Source organism: Sinocyclocheilus grahami, unplaced genomic scaffold (assembly GCF_001515645.1).
Source record: "Sinocyclocheilus grahami isolate Dianchi unplaced genomic scaffold, SAMN03320097.WGS_v1.1 scaffold674.1, whole genome shotgun sequence".
Classification (NCBI taxonomy): Eukaryota; Metazoa; Chordata; class Actinopteri; order Cypriniformes; family Cyprinidae; genus Sinocyclocheilus; species Sinocyclocheilus grahami.
The window spans coordinates 80,927-88,027 of record NW_015505853.1 but is presented as its reverse complement, the minus strand read 5'-3'; the positions used below and the strand labels follow the sequence as shown (position 1 = coordinate 88,027).

At 36.9% G+C, this 7,101-nt stretch overlaps 1 long non-coding RNA gene across 1 annotated transcript in view; it reads right to left on the bottom strand.

The window, feature by feature from the left end:
- Window positions 1–5,249: 5,249 nt before the first annotated feature.
- Window positions 5,250–7,101, bottom strand: part of LOC107559104 (uncharacterized) — a 15,097-nt gene continuing 13,245 nt past the window's right edge. The window contains exon 3 of the long non-coding RNA XR_001605559.1: window positions 5,250–5,314. This is a non-coding gene — a long non-coding RNA (uncharacterized lncRNA). The remainder of the gene's footprint in view (window positions 5,315–7,101) is intronic.

Here is a 7,101-nt window from a genome sequence, read left to right as displayed (position 1 = left end):
TCTAAGTATAAGTCAAGTATACTTAAATGTAATTTTAAGTATTTCTGAGAAGTACATTAAGCCCATTTCTGTGAAGTACATAAAAAGTAGACTAAAAGTATACTTTCCTATTTTTAGTTTAAAAGAAATATACTAATAGCACACTTGAATAAACTTTTTTTTTCGTAAGGGTTGTCCAGATCGGTAGCAGCAGCTTCAAAAACACTCCAATCAGCGATTGTCAAAACAAGCTTGTAAATCCTGCTCTGCTTCATTAGTCCATCTTTTTACAGTCCTTAATACAGGTTTTCAGCTGATTTTTTCATAAGATGAACCAAACTGTGATTTTTTTATTGATTGATTTTTTTCCCAACGAATTTCAAAGAACTACCTTCAAGAAAATTACATTTTAACAATGGTGTACCATAGCAATGTTAACAATTTTATATCTCAACCATTAGTAAATGTTTCTACTTCATCACATGTAATGACACACTAACCCAGCAAAATCAGACGAGGACTGGCAGGCAGATTGAGTGTCTTCTCAACATCAGATGCAGATGCAGCAACCTGTAGAGAACACACAATACACAAATAAGAATACATAATATAATTTAGTGAAGTGGAAAGAAGAAAATTAAATACTTACGTCTGCATGCAAAACCAGTCCATCTTCATGTTCCTGGAAGTGGGACATTAACGTTAGAAGGCAGGTGTGCGATCTCTATGTTCTCAGCCTGGAACAGGACATGCTTTACCTTTTCATTCAAAATACTTAATTAAAAATATTCTCTCTCCTTCTCTCTCTCTCTCTCTCTCTCACACACACACACACACACACACACCTGTATTTGAGGATGAGGAACAAGTTAGAATGTAAGTGAATGAAGTAACGTTACTCTGTTATATAGAGGTTTGTGCCAATTTATCCAGTGCAAAACCTGTGATTTAAAATGTGCTCACATACAAAACCCACTTAATAAACAATAAATTAGAATATATTTAGATTACACTCTAAATTGCTTTGGATACGACTTAAGTTGAAATCCGCGCAAAACTTCCACTAAGACTAAAGGGGCAGTCACACTAGGAAGTTGTGGCCTAGTGGTTAGAGAGTCGGACTCGTAAACCAAAAGTTGCGGGTTTGAGTCTCGTACTGGCAGGGATTGTAGGTGGGGGGAGTGAATGTACAGCGCTTTCTGCCACCTTCAAAACCACGACTGAGCTGCCACCGTGAACACACACCCGGAGCAGTGGGCAGCCATTTTTTTTGCTGTGTGTCCAAAAATACTGTGTGTGTGCACTTTGGATGGGTTAAATTCCAAGTATGGGTCACCATACTTGGCCACATGTCACATGTCACGTCACTAGACTTTGAACGTGCAAAATAGAGTACCCTCAATACTTTCAGAAGCACCCTCTGTAATTTGAATCTGATGACAACTGAAGTAGAGAGTGTTGTGTTAAAACAAAAAACAGTATGATTGAAAAAAGTTTAATTATGACATTTGGCTTTAACCAAGCATATAATTATAGCAATGATGGAGCGCTATTAGAAAAGGAGTGGCTGTTCAGGTTTTCACATGCCTCATTTTATTAATGTCCTGTAAAGTGTTTACTCTAATTTACCGATCTGTCAATCAGGGTGTTCTGGATGTATTTTCTAATTAAATGTATTGTGTGTGTCACGGTTGATATATGAGATATATGTCTCTGCTTTTCTGTAAAGATGTGATATCTACAGAGCACTGAAAGTACTATATCTTGTGCATTTTGCCCTTACTCACCCAAAATTGTCAACAAGGCTACTTTACATGAATACGAGTTCCTTAGCAAGTAGTTGTGAATCACAGGTGTTTTATATATGAGATGAGGACATGACTGCAGCCAAAATTCAATTTAAATTTTTTTTTTCGTTTTTGAGGTGTTCCATTTTATTTTGGTTTTAGAAAATAAACGCGATTGCTCTCCTCACAAATCAGCTATTTGCAGTTTGTGTTACGTGTTCTCTGTGCCTTGTCTTGGACTTTTATTTCACTTTCTGTCTCCCGTGGTGTTTGTAGTCAGTTTGTATCTTATCTTGTTCAGCTTGATAGACTCCTGTGTATATATCGCCATCAAAAGCTCTTTATTCCAGAGATACTACAAGCTAGTCAGTGTATTCAGCAGGTGTACTGTATTGTAAATCAAAAGCTCTTTATTCCAGAGATACTACAAGCTAGTCAGTGTATTCAGCAGGTGTACTGTATTGTAAGTTGCTTCAGAGGTATTGCAGGTATTACATACAACAATAATAAAACAGTGCAGACATAAAAAAAGGAAATTTACTTTTGGTATTTAAGTACTTTTAAAAGCAAGTACTTCTGTACTTTTACTTAAGTAAAAATCTGTTTTTACAACTTTTACTTGTAATGGAGTAATATTTGACCAGCAGTATCTGTACTTTCACTCAAGTAATGGAGTTGTGTACTTTGTCCCCCTCTGCTCATCGGCCTCATACAGGACGGTGACGAGTCTGCTTACAGACAGGAGGTCGAGCAGCTGGCTGTCTGGTGCAGTCTCAACAACCTGGAGCTTAACACGCTCAAAACTGTGGAGATGATCATGGACTTCAGGAGAAAACCCCCTGCACTCCCCCCACTCACCATCATGGACAGCACTGTGACTGCAGTGGAGTCATTCAGGTTCCTGGGCACCACAATCTCTCAGGACCTGAAGTGGGACACTCACATTGACTCCATTGTGAAAAAGGCCCAGCAGAGGTTGTACTTCCTTCGCCAGCTGAGGAAGTTCAACCTGCCTATATATATATATATATATATATATATATATATATACACCTTACTACGTGTACTGCGTTAGGCTAACCGAAATTTGTCATTTGCACTTATATATTGTTGCTCTTTTGTTAGTTTTGATTGCTTCTATTGTCCTCATTTGTAAGTTGCTTTGGATAAAATGACTAAATGTAAATGTAAATATTGTACTTTTTAGTCCACTACATTTCTATCAAGGTCCTCGAAGTAGAAAGTCGTTACTATGTAGCAGCTTTGAAAGTCAGTGGGTGATTTTCTTCTCTAAAATGCAATTTTTTTTTTTTTTTTAATTTAGACAGTCTATCAGTAATCACTCTTGTAGGGCAATGTGAAGGGATTTCCCAACATTGGGTTTCCCAGCGCTGACCAGTTGCAAATGTGATATTTATTTACAACAATTTAATATGAAGTGGTTAATATTGTGGTATATATTAGCGACGATATTTTCTGATTTAGCAGCATCTCCTAACAAAACAATAGTTGACTTGAAGTAGCACAGCACAGACCGCTCTGTGCATGACATCAAAGTACCACGAGAGTGATTAGAGGCCGTTTACAGTTGGTTTATTTGCCCAGTTAAAGACTTAGCTGTGTGTTTTTAATAGTTCTATTAATAGTTCACTCAATTCACGACGCTGTCTATGTACATTGGTTAGCCACTTGTACCAGTATGCCGTTTTTTTATTCATATCGTGTGCATATTTCAAATCAGTTTATAGTCCAGCATTAATATATGTTGATATTTTTCACTTGCTGTTAGTGTTTAGTAATAAATTGAAAGCAAAGTTATGTTTGTATTGCTATATTGTATTTTCTCCATGGATCTCCGATTTATTTGAGTGGTTTTTGACAATTAATTAAATATGAACGGCTTAAAAATAACTAGTACTCTGAGTAGTTTTTGAGAAGAGTACCTTGTATTTAATTACTTTTTTAAACACCTGTACTCTTACTTGTAACTGAGTATTATTTCACCAGTGTAGCAGTACTTGTACATGAGAACAAATGTTCAATACTCTTTCCACCACTGCCTATAAGCAATATTGTGTTCAAGATAATCTGTTTGTATGATTGATCATCATTGTGAATCATCCAGACATGGTCAAACAACAGATGACTGAGAAGAAAAAACAGGTTGCAAAATCTTTTTTTGGGCCACTGATTTGATTGTGGGAATTATTTCATTAATTTCCAGATGAATGACCCAGTTTTAGACAGTACACCAACCGGAAAACTGGAGAATGTTGAATAGTCTGAACAGGTACGCTAACACACGGATAAAAATATTGTATTATGTCCACAGACACATTTATACAGATTTATTTCAGCTGTTACATCGCAAGATACAAAAGGAAGAGCGCAATGAACTGAAATAGTTGTAGACGACAGCTGAAGGTTACTCTGTTGTGTCCTAACGTTCCATAAAATTTGTGTGCGAATAAAAACAATGTAGAATCTTACGGTAGTAAAAAGGTATCCATTGTATGATCTGTCTAGAAACACCAGTTTAATGTACCTGGTGTTCAATTATGATTCAAAATGAAGAACTGTGATAGGCTATTCCCCTTTCGAGAAAGAAAATATCACATATAAAATTACTCCTATTTAGAAAGCACATATAAAGACATTAAAAGTGTTTATTAGCGGGGTTATAAAGCGGGGTCTCATCCCCACCAGCAATCCTGCAGAGTTCAGCACCAACCCCAGTCAACACACCTGAAACTGTTAATCAAGCTGTTCACGTTTACTTGATAATTACAAGCAGGTGTATTGGAGCATCCCAGGGTTGGATGGCAATGGACAGGACAAAAATATATGTCAAAATAGATAGAGTACCCTCAATACTTTCAGAAGCACCCTCTGTAATTTGAATCTGATGACAACTGAAGTAGAGAGTGTTGTGTTAAAACAAAAAACAGTATGATTGAAAAAAGTTTAATTATGACATTTGGCTTTAACCAAGCATATAATTATAGCAATGATGGAGCGCTATTAGAAAAGGAGTGGCTGTTCAGGTTTTCACATGCCTCATTTTATTAATGTCCTGTAAAGTGTTTACTCTAATTTACCGATCTGTCAATCAGGGTGTTCTGGATGTATTTTCTAATTAAATGTATTGTGTGTGTCACGGTTGATATATGAGATATATGTCTCTGCTTTTCTGTAAAGATGTGATATCTACAGAGCACTGAAAGTACTATATCTTGTGCATTTTGCCCTTACTCACCCAAAATTGTCAACAAGGCTACTTTACGTGAATACGAGTTCCTTAACAAGTAGTTGTGAATCACAGGTGTTTTATATATGAGATGAGGACATGACTGCAGCCAAAATTCAATTTAATGAAAAAAAAAATTATTGGTTTTGAGGTGTTCCATTTTATTTTGGTTTTAGAAAATAACCGCGATTGCTCTCCTCACAAATCAGCTATTTGCAGTTTGTGTTACGTGTTCTCTGTGCCTTTTCTTGGACTTTTATTTCACTTTCTGTCTCCCGTGGTGTTTGTAGTCAGTTTGTATCTTATCTTGTTCAGCTTGATAGACTCCTGTGTATATATCGCCCTAGTGTTTCTTTAGTTCCTTGTGAGTTGTTGAATGTAATGGTTGTCTGTCTACCAGTTATTCTGTTCTTTGTTCCCTTTGGTTTTTGGCTTATTGTTTGTTCTATTTTTTCCATGAAATTTCTGCACATAGACCCTTTCCTCTGCCTGTTTTCTCCAGCTTCTCCACAATGTTACAGTTTTTCACTGGCATGTCTCTTTGACTAGTGCATTTTTTAGCCTATATTTAGTACAAGTACAATACTGAAGTACTGTTAAAATCAGATACTTTTAGTTAGACTTTTACTCAAGTTGTTTTGGAATTGATGACTTGTAACTTGTAGTGGAGTAATTTTCACTGTAAGCTATCTGTACTTTTACTCAAGTATGGTTTTCAGGTACTCCTTACACCTCTGCTGGAATTTCCATCGACCTGTGTGGGGTTTAATTATTGTTTGTTATTTTGTGCTTTCTGGCAAGAATAAAGATCTCCTCTCTCACTACTTCTCTGCATCCGAGTCCTCAATTTATCCCAGGCCGAGTGCTGCTTTTCTACATAAAGGATTTTGGGAATATTTTTAGGGGTATAATACACAACACACCGTTCTTAAACACATCCCTTACTAAAATTAACCATGGTTTTACTACAAAGAAATGATCCAAATCAAATAATTTGTGATACATGCTCCGAAGTCCTAGTCTGAATCAAACGATTCGCGATACACGATTCGATCGAAGCGCTTTGAAACAGTGAACAATTTTGCGGCACAATTGTTTAACTAATTCTGAGTTTCGAAAAGCTCCTTTTCACCCTGTTGAAAAAACCAGCATATGCTGGTTAGGTATGTTTTGATGCTGGTTTATGCTGGTCCTTTGCTGGTTTATGCTGGTCCTTTGCTGGTTTATGCTGGTCCTTTGCTGGTTTATGCTGGTCCTTTGCTGGTTTATGCTGGTCCTTTGCTGGTTTATGCTGGTCCTTTGCTGGTTTATGCTGGTCCTTTGCTGGTTTATGCTGGTCATGTGCTGGCAAAAGGACCAGCATAAACCAGCATCAAAACATACCTAACCAGCATATGCTGGTTTTTTCAACAGGGCACCCATCACTACGTGCTCTTTAAAATCATTAGAAGCAATGTCGAAATTCAAAAATGAATGACTCTTTTGATCTGGTTTTTCCTAGTGAATCGCTTGAAATGAATGAGTCACAAGCCGTAACAGAAAAAGGATAATACACACCAGAGAGATGCCAAATAAACAACTTTATTTGCTTTACACGGGAGTATCTTCAGGGGTAGACAAGGCCAAAACAATAAACGAAACAGACTTTGACAACTAAATAACCTCAAACAGAAATAAAAACAAAATACAGACCAACTTCCCTACCTCCCTCAACCAAAAACAAAGTGAAAAAAAGATACCTAAATAAAATGGAGTCTAACCCCCTACATCCCTTACTTTGGCAAACTAGTATTTACAAGAATATTTACAAAGTTATTTACAAAGTTTCCGGCCGTACACACAGCAGAATCAGAATCCAAATCATAGTCAAGACAAGCAATGTTTCAGATAAACCAGGGTTTCAGAATTTGATCTTACAATAACAAACACTAAACATTCAATACACTCAGAAGATCTCTCTCTTCGGTACGACACCTTTTCACAACCCTACAACCAACGACGGCGATACATACAATAGCAAGAAACAGTAAATCAGAACGTTAGCGCAACACCAGTATGAAGTCAACGAGGCTCAAAAGGCCCCAGATG